The following is an 18,290-nucleotide window of genomic DNA, read 5'->3' on the forward strand; positions in this document are numbered from 1 at the left end:
AGCCTATATGGCAGTTTACCAACCAACAGCTGCAGACTACTTGTGTTGTCCAGTTCTTTCAAGGGACTGTTAGCTTGCATCATATTGTGGCATTCTAGCAGGAATAATGAAAATTCATTAAGGCAACTAGCCTGTTCCTTGACATCTGGCCATTCTTTCGCTTTCTTCAAAACAGCTTGTGCAATCTTATGACTGTCTCCAAACCGTTTGGTAAGTAGCTGCTTCGCTTTGATATATCCTTCATTGGCGTCTGTGTAATACAAGCAGCTGTTCACCAGGCTCTTGGGTTCACCTGCCGTGTATTGCCATAAATAGTTAATTCTGTCTCTGCCATCTAAAATTTTGTCCTCTACTCCGTATTCAAAGGCTTTCATGAATGTGGTAAACTTTAATGGATCACCGCTAAATACTTGGATCTTCTGTGCTGGCAGTTGTGCTCGAACTTGTTGTGTGATGAGCAATTGCGTTAACTTGCCAAGATCACTATTGGCTGGATCCTTTGTTGTAAACTCTCATTGTTTACATTCTGTGTTGCCATGGTAGGCACTGTCATACTCGTAGGTTGACCCATGCTTGCATTCATGAATACGGATGAATTTGTTGGCTGTTGTTGCATGTCATTGTCATGACGTGTCTTGAATTGTCCAGCTGGAGTTTTAATCTCTTTTGACTGATCTCTGTCTGTATTCACCGGTGCTGCTACGGCTGACAATTGACCTATGTCATTTTGTGGTGGTATACTGATTAGCAATGGGCTACTAATTGACAACTTTCCCACATCCACCGGCACTGTTGTTGACGGCAATTGACTGACGTCATTTTGTGGTGTGATGCTGGTTTGTACTTGACTACTAGTTGACAATATTCCCATATCCACCGGCGCTGGTGTAGACAACAATTGACTGGTGTCATTTTGTGGTAGCGTGCCGATTTGCACTGGACTAATAGTTAACCACTTTCCCATAATCACTGGCGTTGCTGTTGACGGTAATTGACCGGCGACATTTTGAGGTGAGGTGTCAATTTGCACTGGACTACTGGTAGACAACTGTTTCTTTGGTTGATGTGCATCACAGTGCGACTCAGAGATCATGTCAATTTGCTTGTTTACAATTTCCTGTTTTGTTGTATTGTCACTGGGACTTTCCCATGGATTTGGGCCTGTAGCGCCCTGAATTTCTTTGGTATCTTCTAACCAACGACTCACAGAAACTTTATCGTCAATTAAAATTTGTGGAAGCCCTTCTGATAACGACCTGCTTCGTCTGCTCTTTGATTCGTCATCGTATTTCTCTAATGTAGCTATTTTTGCTTCCTCAACATTTATTTCTGTCTCCATGGCTAGCAGCTCCCTCTTTTGTTGCAAATCTTTTGCTCTAGTCTGTAACTCAAACTCTTCTTTTTCCAGAGCTTGCTTTAGGTATCTTGCTTTAGCCTGCAACTCAAACTCTTCTTTTTCCAGAGACTGTTTTAATTTGAGTGCCTCGGCGCGGCATTGCAGCTCTGCTTTTCGGGTGGCTGCCTCAAGAAGGGCATACTCTGTGCTTTTCGATAGTGAAATTCTGGATGACCTTTTGCTACTCCTGTGAGCAGAAGAACTTGTACTTTTATTGCTCATTTTATTACTCTCCTTTGTGCCTCAACTTTATATCAATCTATTTGTTGGATGAAGGGAGCCCTCAGTCGTAGCTTTGAGACACTTGCGATACGCGTGGCTTATTATGCAATGTTTGTTTACACACAATTTCGACACAAATTTATTTTCGCTAAAGCACGCTATTATTTTTGCCGAAAAGCCTTGATTTATTCTGAAATCAAGAAAGAGTATGTCATGCATGTATATTGACCTTGATTCGAGTTCGCCCTTAAATCAAGAAAGGGGTAAGTATTGCATGTAAGTATGCCTTGATTCGAATATCGCCCTTAAATCAAGAAAGGGGTATAACTATTGCATGCACCCTAAATTCAAGTATATATTTTGTATGCGTGTATGTATGCCTTGATTCGTTACCGCCCTAAAATCAAGAAAGGGACGCGTCTTATTGTTACGCGCAAATTTGCGGCGTGCTATGCAGATGCAATATAATAAAGCACCGAAACTTAATTTTGCTTAAATAAGCTCCTCAATTGTAGCTTTGACACACATGCAATGGCGTAGCTTATAATGCCATGTTTGTTTACACATGATTTTATGCGATTTATTGTTCAGTCTGTACCGAATCCTACCGATGTAGGCCTATTTTCGCCAAAGCACACAAATATTTTTAGCCGAAAAGCCTTGATTTATGCTCGAAATCAAGAAAGCGTCTGTCGTGCGTGTATATTTGCCTTAAAATCCTACAATCAATAGGAGTATGTCTGCATGTATGTATGCGTTGTTACGCGCAAATTTGCAGCGTGCTATACAGATGCGATATGCAAGATGCACACCGAATCTTAATTTTTGCTTGAATAAGCTTGCTCGAATAATTATTTGCTGTACAGAGTTTACGCACACAAAACACTGTAGAGCCTCAATATGCTTGCTGAACAGACACAAGATGCACTGTAGAGCTTCGATTTTCATTTAAATATGCTTGCCGAACAGACATGAGAAACACGGTCACATGACTGTTTCAGCCCTGATTTATTTATTTTAGCGTGTATGCTGTACAGTCTGATGTACATGCACTGGCATGTGTTAGCCCTGAATTAACTTTTAGCTTGTTTACAGACGTACTGTATTTTTATAAGCTTATTTGCTATACACATGTACATGTACCTGATTGATATCACAGAAAAAGCTTGCAATACAGTATACACACACAGGTGTACTGCACTGTGTGTTGTCACTCGACACTGCACTGCTCTATAAATAGAACCTTGTTTATTTGCCATAAATCTCGCCAATTTGCGACTCTACGGCAATACCTGTTCTATTTTATGACAATGGTTCAACTTATGAACCTTATAGCATGTCATAAACCTTTGTTCAACTTAGAACACTCACGATTTGTTCTACTTAATGTAGGGGTTTTACCAAAACTTCGCCCTGACGAACGAACTCTTGGCCTATTTGAGACAGATCGATCCCTACTTTGCAGAATGTAACCTGGGATTCGTTTAGTCCGAATAATCAGACCCAGAACAAAATATTAATTTCTGACATGATGTTGTACTGGGTCTGAACTGTTTCCATATGAAATCTTGATGGAAAATTGGACAATAGAAGCACATGGTTCTACGTGACAGCTTTTTAATCCCTATTCAGGTTACGTGAATCACGCTATTGTGGACCATCCTTCTGATACTTGAGTGTTTGGACACGCGGAACGGTTTTTTGTCTACTTCTCTGTTTGTAAACAAACCAGGAGGTCGAAATCGTCCTCCTCGCCGAATACGAAAGTCAGCGTAATAGTACGGCACTAGGATTCGTTGAACATACGCACCAAACACAGTTTTCACTTACAAACCAATTCTTTAATATCTCTTTAATACTCGTTGATAATTCACAATACTGTTAGATATCTATTTAGTCTGATTTTAGTGATTTAGTGCATTCAGTGGTAGAACAAATTGTAATTACCACCGGTAACTTTCCGCCATTTTGTCTGTCTGATTGTTTACACGACTTCTGCGCAAGTCCAGAGATGAGCTAAATTTAGATCGCTTACTTGAATTAAGGGCGCACCTCACATACAAATGCTTAAAAGCCTAAATTGGCACCAACAGGAAGGCCCAATTGAAGTCATTTGGTGTACTATTTGACACAAAATGAAGGAAGGCCCAATTGAAATCATTTGGTGTACGGTTTGACACAAAATGAAGGAAGGCCCAATTGAAGTCATTTGGTGTACTGTTTGACACAAAATCAAGGAAGGCCCAATTGAAATCATTTGGTGTACGGTTTGACACAAAATGAAGGAAGGCCCAATTGAAATCACTTGGTGTACGGTTTGACACAAAATAAAGGAAGGCCCAATTGAAGTCATTTGGTGTACTGTTTGACACAAAATCAAGGAAGGCCCAATTGAAATCATTTGGTGTACGGTTTGACACAAAATGAAGGAAGGCCCAATTGAAATCACTTGGTGTACAGGTTGACACAAAATAAAGGAAGGCCCAATTGAAGTCATTTGGTGTACTATTTGACACAAAATGAAGGAAGGCCCAATTAAAATCATTTGGTGTACGGTTTGACACAAAATGAAGGAAGGCCCAATTGAAATCATTTGGTGTACGGTTTGACACAAAAGGAAGAAGAAAGGCCGAATTAAAAGCAGTTGGTGTACGGCTTGACAGAAAATGAAGGAAGGCCCAATTGAAATCACTTGGTGTACGGTTTGACACAAATGAAGGAAGGCCCAATTGAAGTCATTTGGTGTACTATTTGACACAAAATGAATGAAGACCCAATTGAAGTCATTTGGTGTACTGTTTGACACAAAATGAAGGAAGGCCCATTGAAATCATTTGGTTATGGTTACGGTGACACAAAATGAAGGAAGGCCCAATTGAAGTCATTTGGTGTACTATTTGACACAAAATGAAGGAAGGCCCAATTGAAGTCATTTGGTGTACTGTTTGACACAAAATGAAGGAAGGCCCAATTGAAGTCATTTGGTGTACGGTTTGACACAAAATGAAGGAAGGCCCAATTGAAGTCATTTGGTGTACAGTTTGACACAAAATGAAGGAAGGCCATTGAAGTCATTTGGTGTACTACTTGTTTGACACAAAATGAAGGAAGGCCCAATTGAAGTCATTTGGTGTACGGTTTGACACAAAATGAAGGAAGGCCCAATTGAAGTCATTTGGTGTACTGTTTGACACAAAATGAAGGACCCAAAAGTCAACTAGAAGGCCCAATTGAAATCATTTGGTGTACGGTTTGACACAAAAATGAAGGAAGGCCCAATTGAAGTCATTTGGTGTACGGTTTGACACAAAATGAAGGAAGGAAGGCCACAAATGAAGGAAGGCCAATTGAAATCATTTGGTGTACAATTGAAACAAAATGAAGGAAGGCCCAATTGAAGTCATTTGGTGTACTGTTTGACACAAAATGAAGGAAGGCCCAATTGAAGTCATTTGGTGTACGGTTTGACACAAAATGAAGGAAGGCCCAATTGAAGTCATTTGGTGTACGGTTTGACACAAAATGAAGGAAGGCCCAATTGAAGTCATTTGGTGTACGGTTTGACACAAAATAAAGGAAGGCCCAATTGAAATCATTTGGTGTACGGTTTGACACAAAATAAAGGAAGGCCCAATTGAAGTCATTTGGTGTACTATTTGACACAAAATAAAGGAAGGCCCAATTGAAGTCATTTGGTGTACTATTTGACACAAAATGAAGGAAGGCCCAATTGAAGTCATTTGGTGTACGGTTTGACACAAAATAAAGGAAGGCCCAAATGAAGTCATTTGGTGTACTGTTTGACACAAAATGAAGGAAGGCCCAATTGAAGTCATTTGGTGTACGGTTTGACACAAAATGAAGGAAGGCCCAATTGGCCACAAAATAAAGGAAGGCCCAATTGAAGTCATTTGGTGTACTATTTGACACAAAATGAAGGAAGGCCCAATTGAAATCATTTGGTGTACGGTTTGACACAAAATGAAGGAAGGCCCAATTGAAATCATTTGGTGTACGGTTTGACACAAAATAAAGGAAGGCCCAATTGAAGTCATTTGGTGTACTATTTGACACAAAATGAAGGAAGGCCCAATTGAAATCATTTGGTGTACGGTTTGACACAAAATAAAGGAAGGCCCAATTGAAATCACTTTGGCGTACGGTTTGACACAAAATAAAGGAAGGCCCAATTGAAGTCATTTGGTGTACTATTTGACACAAAATGAAGGAAGGCCCAATTAAAATCATTTGGTGTACGGTTTGACACAAAATGAAGGAAGGCCCAATTAAAATCATTTGGTGTACGGTTTGACAGAAAGGAAGGCCCAATTGAAATCAGTTGATACAAAATGAAGGAAGGCCCAATTGAAGTCATTTGGTGTATGGTTTGACACAAAATGAAGGAAGGTCCAATTGAAGTCATTTGTTGTATGGTTTGATACAAAATGAAGGAAGGCCCAATTGAAGTCATTTGGTGTATAGTTTGACACAAAATGAAGGAAGGCCCAATTGAAGTCATTTGGTGTACTGTTTGAAACAAAATAAAGGAAGGCCCAATTGAAGTCATTTGGTGTACTGTTTGACACAAAATGAAGGAAGGCCCAATTGAAATCATTTGGTGTACTGTTTGACACAAAATAAAGGAAGGCCCAATTGAAGTCATTTGGTGTACTGTTTGACACAAAATGAAGGAAGGCCCAATTGAAGTCATTTGGTGTACTATTTGACACAAAATGAAGGAAGGCCCAATTGAAGTCATTTGGTGTACTATTTGACACAAAATGAAGGAAGGCCCAATTGAAATCATTTGGTGTATGGTTTGACACAAAAAATGAAGGAAGGCCCAATTGAAGTCATTTGGTGTACAGTTTGACACAAAATGAAGGAAGGCCCAATTGAAGTCATTTGGTGTACTGTTTGACACAAAATGAAGGAAGGCCCAATTGAAGTCATTTGGTGTACAGTTTGATACAAAATGAAGGAAGGCCCAATTGAAGTCATTTGGTGTACTATTTGACACAAAATGAAGGAAGGCCCAATTGAAGTCATTTGGTACGGCGACACAAAATAAAGGAAGGCCCAATTGAAATCTTCAAAATCTAAAGGAGGCCCAATTGAAGTCATTTGGTGTACTATTTGACACAAAATGAAGGAAGGCCCAATTGAAATCATTTGGTGTACGGTTTGAAGGAAGGCCCAATTGAAATCATTTGGTGTACGGTTTGACACAAAATGAAGGAAGGCCCAATTGAAATCATTTGGTGTACGGTTTGACACAAAATGAAGGAAGGCCCAATTGAAGTCATTTGGTGTACTATTTGACACAAAATGAAGGAAGGCCCAATTGAAGTCATTTGGTGTACTGTTTGACACAAAATGAAGGAAGGCCCAATTGAAGTCATTTGGTGTACTATTTGACACAAAATGAAGGAAGGCCAATTGAAGTCATTTGGTGTACGGTTTGACACAAAATAAAGGAAGGCCCAATTGAAGTCATTTGGTGTACTATTTGACACAAAATGAAGGAAGGCCCAATTGAAGTCATTTGGTGTACTAGTTTGACACAAAATGAAGGAAGGCCCAATGAAGTCATTTGGTGTACTAGTAGACACAAAATGAAGGAAGGCCCAATTGAAGTCATTTGGTGTACGGTTTGACACAAAATGAAGGAAGGCCCAATTGAAGTCATTTGGTGTACAGTTTGACACAAAATAAAGGAAGGCCCAATTGAAGTCATTTGGTGTACTATTTGATACAAAATGAAGGAAGGCCCAATTGAAGTCATTTGGTGTACGGTTTGACACAAAATAAAGGAAGGCCCAATTGAAGTCATTTGGTGTACTATTTGACACAAAATGAAGGAAGGCCCAATTGAAGTCATTTGGTGTACGAAGGAAGGCCCAAATGAAGTCATTTGGTGTACATTTGACACAAAATGAAGGAAGGCCCAATTGAAGTCATTTGGTGTACAGTTTGACACAAAATGAAGGAAGGCCCAATTGAAGTCATTTGGTGTAAGTTTGACACAAAATGAAGGAAGGCCCAATTGAAGTCATTTGGTGTACAGTTTGACACAAAATAAAGGAAGGCCCAATTGAAGTCATTTGGTGTACTTTTGATACAAAATGAAGGAAGGCCCAATTGAAGTCATTTGGTGTACTATTTGACACAAAATGAAGGAAGGCCCAATTGAAGTCATTTGGTGTACGGTTTGACACAAAATAAGGAAGGCCCAATTGAAGTCATTTGGTGTACTATTTGACACAAAATGAAGGAAGGCCCAATTAAAATCATTTGGTGTACGGTTTGACACAAAATGAAGAAAGGCCCAATTAAAATCACTTGGTGTACGGGTTGACACAAAATAAAGGAAGGCCCAATTGAAGTCATTTGGTGTACTATTTGACACAAAATGAAGGAAGGCCCAATTGAAATCATTTGGTGTACGGTTTGACACAAAATAAAAGGAAGGCCCTATTGAAATCACTTGGTGTACATTTGACACAAAATAAAGGAAGGCCCAATTGAAGTCATTTGGTGTACTATTTGACACAAAATGAAGGAAGGCCCAATTAAAATCATTTGGTGTACGGTTAAAATCATTTGGTGTACGGTTTGACAGAAAGGAAGGCCCAATTGAAATCAGTTGATACAAAATGAAGGAAGGCCCAATTGAAGTCATTTGGTGTATGGTTTGACACAAAATGAAGGAAGGCCCAATTGAAGTCATTTGGTGTACGGTTTGATACAAAATGAAGGAAGGCCCAACTGAAGTCATTTGGTGTATGGTTTGACACAAAATGAAGGAAGGCCCAATTGAAGTCATTTAGTGTACAGTTGACACAAAATAAAGGAAGGCCCAACTGAAGTCATTTGGTGTACTGTTTGACACAAAATAAAGGATGGCCCAATTGAAATCATTTGGTGCACGGTTTGACAGAAAATAAAGGAAGGCCCAATTGAAATCACTTGGTGTACAGGTTTGACACTAATGAAAGGAAGGCCCAATTGAAGTCATTTGGTGTACTATTTGACACAAAATGAAGGAAGACCCAATTAAAGTCATTTGGTGTACTGTTTGACACAAAATGAAGGAAGGCCCAATTGAAATCATTTGATGTTTGGTTGACACAAAATGAAGGAGGGCCCAATTGAAGTCATTTGGTGTACTGTTTGACACAAAATGAAGGAAGGCCCAATTGAAGTCATTTGGTGTACTGTTTGACACAAAATAAAGGAAGGCCCAATTGAAGTCATTTGGTGTACTATTTGACACAAAATGAAGGAAGGCCCAATTGAAGTCATTTGGTGTACGGTTTGACACAAAATAAAGGAAGGCCCAATTGAAGTCATTTGGTGTACTGTTTGACACAAAATGAAGGAAGGCCCAATTGAAATCATTTGGTGTACGGTTTGACACAAAATAAAGGAAGGCCCAATTGAAATCACTTGGTGTACGGTTGACACAAAATAAAGGAAGGCCCAATTGAAGTCATTTGGTGTACTATTTGACACAAAATGAAGGAAGGCCCAATTGAAATCATTTGGTGTACGGTTTGACACAAAATGAAGAAAGGCCCAATTAAAATCATTTGGTGTACGGTTTGACAGAAAAGGAAGGCCCAATAATGAAGGAAGGCCCAATTGAAGTCATTTGGTGTACTATTTGACACAAAATGAAGAAGACCCAATTGAAGTCATTTGGTGTACCTACTGTTTGACACAAATGAAGGAAGGCCCAATTGAAGTCATTTGGTGTACTATTTGACACAAAATGAAGAAGACCCAATTGAAGTCATTTGGTGTACGGTTTGACACAAAATGAAGGAAGGCCCAATTGAAGTCATTTGGTGTACTATTTGACACAAAATGAAGGAAGGCCCAATTGAAGTCATTTGGTGTACGGTTTGACACAAAATGAAGGAAGGCCCAATTGAAGTCATTTGGTGTACTATTTGACACAAAATGAAGGAAGGCCCAATTGAAGTCATTTGGTGTACAGGTTTGACACAAAATGAAGGAAGGCCCAAATGAAATCATTTGGTGTACAGTTTGACACAAAATAAAAGGAAGGCCCAATTGAAGTCATTTGGTGTACTATTTGACACAAAATGAAGGAAGGCCCAATTGAAGTCATTTGGTGTACAGTTTGACACAAAATGGCCCAATTGTCATTTGGTGTACAGTTTGACACAAAATGAAGGAAGGCCCAATTGAAGTCATTTGGTGTACGGTTTGACACAAAATGAAGGAAGGCCCAATTGAAGTCATTTGCTGTACAGTTTGATACAAAATGAAGGAAGGCCCAATTGAAATCATTTGGTGTACGGTTTGATACAAAATGAAGGAAGGCCCAATTGAAGTCATTTGGTGTACGGTTTGACACAAAATGAAGGAAGGCCCAATTGAAGTCATTTGGTGTACAGTTTGATACAAAATGAAGGAAGGCCCAATTGAAGTCATTTGGTGTACTATTTGACACAAAATGAAGGAAGGCCCAATTGAAGTCATTTGGTGTACGGTTTGACACAAAATAAAGGAAGGCCCAATTGAAGTCATTTGGTGTACTGGTTTGACACAAAATGAAGGAAGGCCCAATTGAAGTCATTTGGTGTACTATTTGACACAAAATAAAGGAAGGCCCAATTGAAGTCATTTGGTGTACAGTTTGATACAAAATGAAGGAAGGCCCAAATGAAGTCATTTGGTGTACAGTTTGACACAAAATGAAGGAAGGCCCAATTGAAGTCATTTGGTGTACTATTTGACACAAAATGAAGGAAGGCCCAATTTTGACACAAAATGAAGGAAGGCCCAAATGAAGTCATTTGGTGTACGGTTTGACACAAAATAAAGGAAGGCCCAATTGAAATCATTTGGTGTACGGTTTGACACAAAATGAAGGAAGGCCCAAATGAAGTCATTTGGTGTACTGTTTGACACAAAATGAAGGAAGGCCCAATTGAAATCATTTGGTGTACGGTTTGATACAAAATGAAGGAAGGCCCAATTGAAGTCATTTGGTGTACTAGTTTGACACAAAATGAAGGAAGGCCCAATTGAAGTCATTTGGTGTACAGTTTGATACAAAATAAAGGAAGGCCCAAATGAAGTCATTTGGTGTACAGTTTGACACAAAATGAAGGAAGGCCCAATTGAAGTCATTTGGTGTACGGTTTGACACAAAATGAAGGAAGGCCCAATTGAAGTCATTTGGTGTACAGTTTGACACAAAATGAAGGAAGGCCCAATTGAAGTCATTTGGTGTACAGTTTGACACAAAATAAAGGAAGGCCCAAATGAAGTCATTTGGTGTACAGTTTGACACAAAAATGAAGGAAGGCCCAATTGAAGTCATTTGGTGTACAGTTTGATACAAAATGAAGGAAGGCCCAATTGAAGTCATTTGGTGTACGGTTTGACACAAAATAAAGGAAGGCCCAATTGAAATCACTTGGTGTAAAGAAAGGAAGGCCCAATTGAAGTCATTTGGTGTACTATTTGACACAAAATGAAGGAAGGCCCAATTGAAATCATTTGGTGTACTTAATGAAGGAAGGCCCAATTGAAATCATTTGGTGTACTGTTTGACACAAAATAAAGGAAGGCCCAATTGAAGTCATTTGGTGTACTATTTGACACAAAATGAAGGAAGGCCCAATTGAAATCATTTGGTGTACGGTTTGACACAAAATAAAGGAAGGCCCTATTGAAATCACTTGGTGTACAGGTTGACACAAAATAAAGGAAGGCCCAATTGAGTCATTTGGTGTACTATTTGACACAAAATGAAGGAAGGCCCAATTAAAATCATTTGGTGTACGGTTTGACACAAAATGAAGAAAGGCCCAATTAAAATCATTTGGTGTACGGTTTGACAGAAAGGAAGGCCCAATTGAAATCACTTGAACAAAATGAAGGAAGGCCCAATTGAAGTCATTTGGTGTATGGTTTGACACAAAATGAAGGAAGGTCCAATTGAAGTCATTTGTTGTATGGTTTGATACAAAATGAAGGAAGGCCCAACTGAAGTCATTTGGTGTATAGTTTGACACAAAATGAAGGAAGGCCCAATTGAAGTCATTTAGTGTACAGTTGACACAAAATAAAGGAAGGCCCAACTGAAGTCATTTGGTGTACTGTTTAACACAAAATAAAGGATGGCCCAATTGAAATCATTTGGTGCACGGTTTGACACAAAATAAAGGAAGGCCCAATTGAAATCATTTGGTGTACGGTTTGACACTAATGAAGGAAGGCCCAATTGAAGTCATTTGGTGTACTATTTGACACAAAATGAATGAAGGCCCAATTAAAGTCATTTGGTGTACTGTTTGACACAAAATGAAGGAAGGCCCAATTGAAATCATTTGGTGTATGGTTGACACAAAATGAAGGAAGGCCCAATTGAAGTCATTTGGTGTACGGTTTGACACAAAATGAAGGAAGGCCCAATTGAAGTCATTTGGTGTACTGTTTGACACAAAATAAAGGAAGGCCCAATTGAAGTCATTTGGTGTACGGTTTGACACAAAATGAAGGAAGGCCCAATTGAAGTCATTTGGTGTACGGTTTGACACAAAATAAAGGAAGGCCCAATTGAAGTCATTTGGTGTACGGTTTGACACAAAATAAAGGAAGGCCTTATTGAAATCATTTGGTGTACGGTTTGACACAAAATAAAGGAAGGCCCAATTGAAATCACTTGGTCATTGACACAAAATAAAGGAAGGCCCAATTGAAGTCATTTGGTGTACTATTTGACACAAAATGAAGGAAGGCCCAATTGAAATCATTTGGTGTACGGTTTGACACAAAATGAAGAAAGGCCCAATTAAAATCATTTGGTGTACGGTTTGACAGAAAGGAAGGCCCAATTGAAATCATTTGGTGTACGGTTTGACACTAATGAAGGAAGGCCCAATTGAAGTCATTTGGTGTACTATTTGACACAAAATGAATGAAGACCAATTGAAGTCATTTGGTGTACAGTTTGACACAAAATGAAGGAAGGCCCAATTGAAGTCATTTGGTGTACTATTTGACACAAAATGAAGGAAGGCCCAATTGAAGTCATTTGGTGTACGGTTTGACACAAAATAAAGGAAGGCCCAATTGAAGTCATTTGGTGTACTATTTGACACAAAATGAAGGAAGGCCCAATTGAAGTCATTTGGTGTACTATTTGACACAAAATGAAGGAAGGCCCAAATGAAGTCATTTGGTGTACTATTTGACACAAAATGAAGGAAGACCCAATTGAAGTCATTTGGTGTACGGTTTGACACAAAATGAAGGAAGGCCCAAATAGGCACAAATGAAGTCATTTGGTGTACTATTTGATACAAAATGAAGGAAGGCCCAATTGAAGTCATTTGGTGTACGGTTTGACACAAAATGAAGGAAGGCCCAATTGAAGTCATTTGGTGTACAGTTTGACACAAAATAAAGGAAGGCCCAATTGAAGTCATTTGGTGTACTATTTGACACAAAATGAAGGAAGGCCCAATTGAAGTCATTTGGTGTACAGTTTGACACAAAATGAAGGAAGGCCCAATTGAAGTCATTTGGTGTACTGTTTGATACAAAATGAAGGAAGGCCCAATTGAAATCATTTGGTGTACAGTTTGATACAAAATGAAGGAAGGCCCAAATGAAGTCATTTGGTGTACAGTTTGACACAAAATAAAGGAAGGCCCAATTGAAGTCATTTGGTGTACAGTTTGATACAAAATGAAGGAAGGCCCAATTGAAGTCATTTGGTGTACTATTTGACACAAAATGAATGTGTACGGTTTGACACAAAATAAAGGAAGGCCCAATTGAAGTCATTTGGTGTATGGTTTGACACAAAATGAAGGAAGGCCCAATTGAAGTCATTTGGTGTACTATTTGACACAAAATAAAGGAAGGCCCAATTGAAGTCATTTGGTGTACAGTTTGATACAAAATGAAGGAAGGCCCAAATGAAGTCATTTGGTGTACAGTTTGACACAAAATGAAGGAAGGCCCAATTGAAGTCATTTGGTGTACTATTTGATACAAAATGAAGGAAGGCCCAATTGAAATCATTTGGTGTACAGTTTGACACAAAATGAAGGAAGGCCCAATTGAAGTCATTTGGTGTACGGTTTGACACAAAATAAAGGAAGGCCCAATTGAAATCATTTGGTGTACAGTTTGATACAAAATGAAGGAAGGCCCAAATGAAGTCATTTGGTGTACAGTTTGATACAAAATGAAGGAAGGCCCAATTGAAATCATTTGGTGTACAGTTTGATACAAAATGAAGGAAGGCCCAATTGAAGTCATTTGGTGTACAGTTTGACACAAAATGAAGGAAGGCCCAATTGAAGTCATTTGGTGTACAGTTTGATACAAAATAAAGGAAGGCCCAAATGAAGTCATTTGGTGTACAGTTTGATACAAAATGAAGGAAGGCCCAATTGAAATCATTTGGTGTACGGTTTGATACAAAATGAAGGAAGGCCCAATTGAAGTCATTTGGTGTACAGTTTGACACAAAATGAAGGAAGGCCCAATTGAAGTCATTTGGTGTACAGTTTGACACAAAATAAGGAAGGCCCAAATGAAGTCATTTGGTGTACGGTTTGACACAAAATAAAGGAAGGCCCAATGAAGTCATTTGGTGTACAGTTTGATACAAAATGAAGGAAGGCCCAATTGAAGTCATTTGGTGTACGGTTTGATACAAAATGAAGGAAGGCCAAATTGAAGTCATTTGGTGTACAGTTTGACACAAAATGAAGGAAGGCCCAATTGAAGTCATTTGGTGTACAGTATGACACAAAATGAAGGAAGGCCCAAATGAAGTCATTTGGTGTACGGTTTGACACAAGAAGTCATTTGGTGTACGGTTTGACACAAAATAAAGGAAGGCCCAATAGAAGTCATTTGGTGTACTATTTGACACAAAATGAAGGAAGGCCCAATTGAAGTCATTTGGTGTACTATTTGACACAAAATGAAGGAAGGCCCAATTGAAATCATTTGGTGTACGGTTTGACACAAAATAAAGGAAGGCCCAATTGAAGTCATTTGGTGTACTGTTTGACACAAAATGAAGGAAGGCCCAAATGAAGTCATTTGGTGTACAGTTTGACACAAAAGAAAGGAAGGCCCAATTGAAGTCATTTGGTGTACTGTTTAACACAAAATAAAGGAAGGCCCAAATGAAGTCATTTGGTGTACAGTTTGATACAAAATGAAGGAAGGCCCAAATGAAGTCATTTGGTGTACGGTTTGACACAAAATGAAGGAAGGCCCAATTGAAGTCATTTGGTGTACGGTTTGACACAAAATGAAGGAAGGCCCAATTGAAGTCATTTGGTGTACTATTTGACACAAAATAAAGGAAGGCCCAATTGAAGTCATTTGGTGTACAGTTTGACACAAAATGAAGGAAGGCCCAATTGAAGTCATTTGGTGTACTATTTGACACAAAATAAAGGAAGGCCCAAATGAAGTCATTTGGTGTACGGTTTGACACAAAATGAAGGAAGGCCCAATTGAAGTCATTTGGTGTACGGTTTGACACAAAATGAAGGAAGGCCCAATTGAAGTCATTTGGTGTACGGTTTGACACAAAATGAAGGAAGGCCCAATTGAAGTCATTTGGTGTACTATTTGACACAAAATGAAGAAGGCCCAATTGAAGTCATTTGGTGTACTATTTGACACAAAATGAAGGAAGGCCCAAATGAAGTCATTTGGTGTACGGTTTGACACAAAATGAAGGAAGGCCCAAATGAAGTCATTTGGTGTACAGTTTGACACAAAATAAAGGAAGGCCCAATTGAAGTCATTTGGTGTACTATTTGACACAAAATGAAGGAAGGCCCAAATGAAGTCATTTGGTGTACGGTTTGACACAAAATGAAGGAAGGCCCAATTGAAGTCATTTGGTGTAAGGTTTGATACAAATTGAAGGAGGGCCCAAATGAAGTCATTTGGTGTACTAGTTGACACAAAATAAAGGAAGGCCCAATTGAAGTCATTTGGTGTACGGTTTGACACAAAATGAAGGAAGGCCCAATTGAAGTCATTTGGTGTACGGTTTGACACAAAATGAAGGAAGGCCCAATTGAAGTCATTTGGTGTACGGTTTGACACAAAATGAAGGAAGGCCCAATTGAAGTCATTTGGTGTACGGTTTGACACAAAATGAAGGAAGGCCCAATTGAAGTCATTTGTTGTATGGTTTGATACAAAATGAAGGAAGGCCCAAATGAAGTCATTTGGTGTACTATTTGACACAAAATGAAGGAAGGCCCAAATGAAGTCATTTGGTGTACTATTTGACACAAAATAAAGGAAGGCCCAATTGAAGTCATTTGGTGTACGGTTTGACACAAAATGAAGGAAGGCCCAATTGAAGTCATTTGGTGTACAGTTTGACACAAAATGAAGGAAGGCCCAATTGAAGTCATTTGGTGTACGGTTTGACACAAAATGAAGGAAGGCCCAATTGAAGTCATTTGGTGTACGGTTTGACACAAAATGAAGGAAGGCCCAATTAAAGTCATTTGGTGTACTATTTGACACAAAATGAAGGAAGGCCCAATTGAAGTCATTTGGTGTACTATTTGACACAAAATGAAGGAAGGCCCAATTGAAGTCATTTGGTGTACTATTTGACACAAAATGAAGAAGGAAGGCCCAATTGAAATCATTTGGTGTACGGTTTGACACAAAATGAAGGAAGGCCCAATTGAAGTCATTTGGTGTACTGTTTGACACAAAATCAAGGAAGGCCCAATTGAAATCATTTGGTGTACGGTTTGACACAAAATGAAGGAAGGCCCAATTGAAATCACTTGGTGTACGGGTTGACACAAAATAAAGGAAGGCCCAATTGAAGTCATTTGGTGTACTGTTTGACACAAAATCAAGGAAGGCCCAATTGAAATCATTTGGTGTACGGTTTGACACAAAATGAAGGAAGGCCCAATTGAAATCACTTGGTGTACGGGTTGACACAAAATAAAGGAAGGCCCAATTGAAGTCATTTGGTGTACTATTTGACACAAAATGAAGGAAGGCCCAATTAAAATCATTTGGTGTACGGTTTGACACAAAATGAAGAAAGGCCCAATTAAAATCATTTGGTGTACGGTTTGACAGAAAGGAAGGCCCAATTGAAATCACTTGGTGTACGGTTTGACACTAATGAAGGAAGGCCCAATTGAAGTCATTTGGTGTACTATTTGACACAAAATGAATGAAGACCCAATTGAAGTCACTTGGTGTAGGGCCTACTGTTTGACACTAATGAAGGAAGGCCCAATTGAAGTCATTTGGTGTACTATTTGACACAAAATGAATGAAGACCCAATTGAAGTCATTTGGTGTACTGTTTGACACAAAAGGAAGGAAGGCCCAATTGAAATCATTTGGTGTATGGTTTGACACAAAATGAAGGAAGGCCCAATTGAAGTCATTTGGTGTACAGTTTGACACAAAATGAAGGAAGGCCCAATTGAAGTCATTTGGTGTACTGTTTGACACAAAATAAAGGAAGGCCCAATTGAAGTCATTTGGTGTACGGTTTGACACAAAATGAAGGAAGGCCCAATGAAGTCATTTGGTGTACAGTTTGACACAAAATAAAGGAAGGCCCAATTGAAATCATTTGGTGTACGTTGACACAAAATAAAGGAAGGCCCTATTGAAATCACTTGGTGTACGGGTTGACACAAAATAAAGGAAGGCCCAATTGAAGTCATTTGGTGTACTATTTGACACAAAATGAAGGAAGGCCCAATTGAAATCATTTGGTGTACGGTTTGACACAAAATGAAGGAAGGCCCAATTGAAATCACTTGGTGTACGGGTTGACACAAAATAAAGGAAGGCCCAATTGAAGTCATTTGGTGTACAGTTTGATACAAAATGAAGGAAGGCCCAAATGAAGTCATTTGGTGTACAGTTTGATACAAAATGAAGGAAGGCCCAATTGAAGTCATTTGGTGTACTATTTGATACAAAATGAAGGAAGGCCCAATTGAAATCATTTGGTGTACAGTTTGATACAAAATGAAGGAAGGCCCAATGAAGTCATTTGGTGTACGGTTTGACACAAAATAAAGGAAGGCCCAATTGAAATCATTTGGTGTACGGTTTGATACAAAATGAAGGAAGGCCCAAATGAAGTCATTTGGTGTACAGTTTGATACAAAATGAAGGAAGGCCCAATTGAAATCATTTGGTGTACGGTTTGATACAAAATGAAGGAAGGCCCAATTGAAGTCATTTGGTGTACAGTTTGATACAAAATGAAGGAAGGCCCAATTGAAGTCATTTGGTGTACAGTTTGATACAAAATAAAGGAAGGCCCAAATGAAGTCATTTGGTGTACAGTTTGATACAAAATGAAGGAAGGCCCAATTGAAATCATTTGGTGTACGGTTTGATACAAAATGAAGGAAGGCCCAATTGAAGTCATTTGGTGTACAGTTTGATACAAAAAATGAAGGAAGGCCCAATTGAAGTCATTTGGTGTACAGTTTGATACAAAATAAAGGAAGGCCCAAATGAAGTCATTTGGTGTACAGTTTGATACAAAATGAAGGAAGGCCCAAATGAAGTCATTTGGTGTACAGTTTGATACAAAATAAAGGAAGGCCCAATTGAAGTCATTTGGTGTACGGTT

Source organism: Amphiura filiformis, unplaced genomic scaffold (genome assembly GCF_039555335.1).
Source record: "Amphiura filiformis unplaced genomic scaffold, Afil_fr2py scaffold_45, whole genome shotgun sequence".
Classification (NCBI taxonomy): domain Eukaryota; kingdom Metazoa; phylum Echinodermata; class Ophiuroidea; order Amphilepidida; family Amphiuridae; genus Amphiura; species Amphiura filiformis.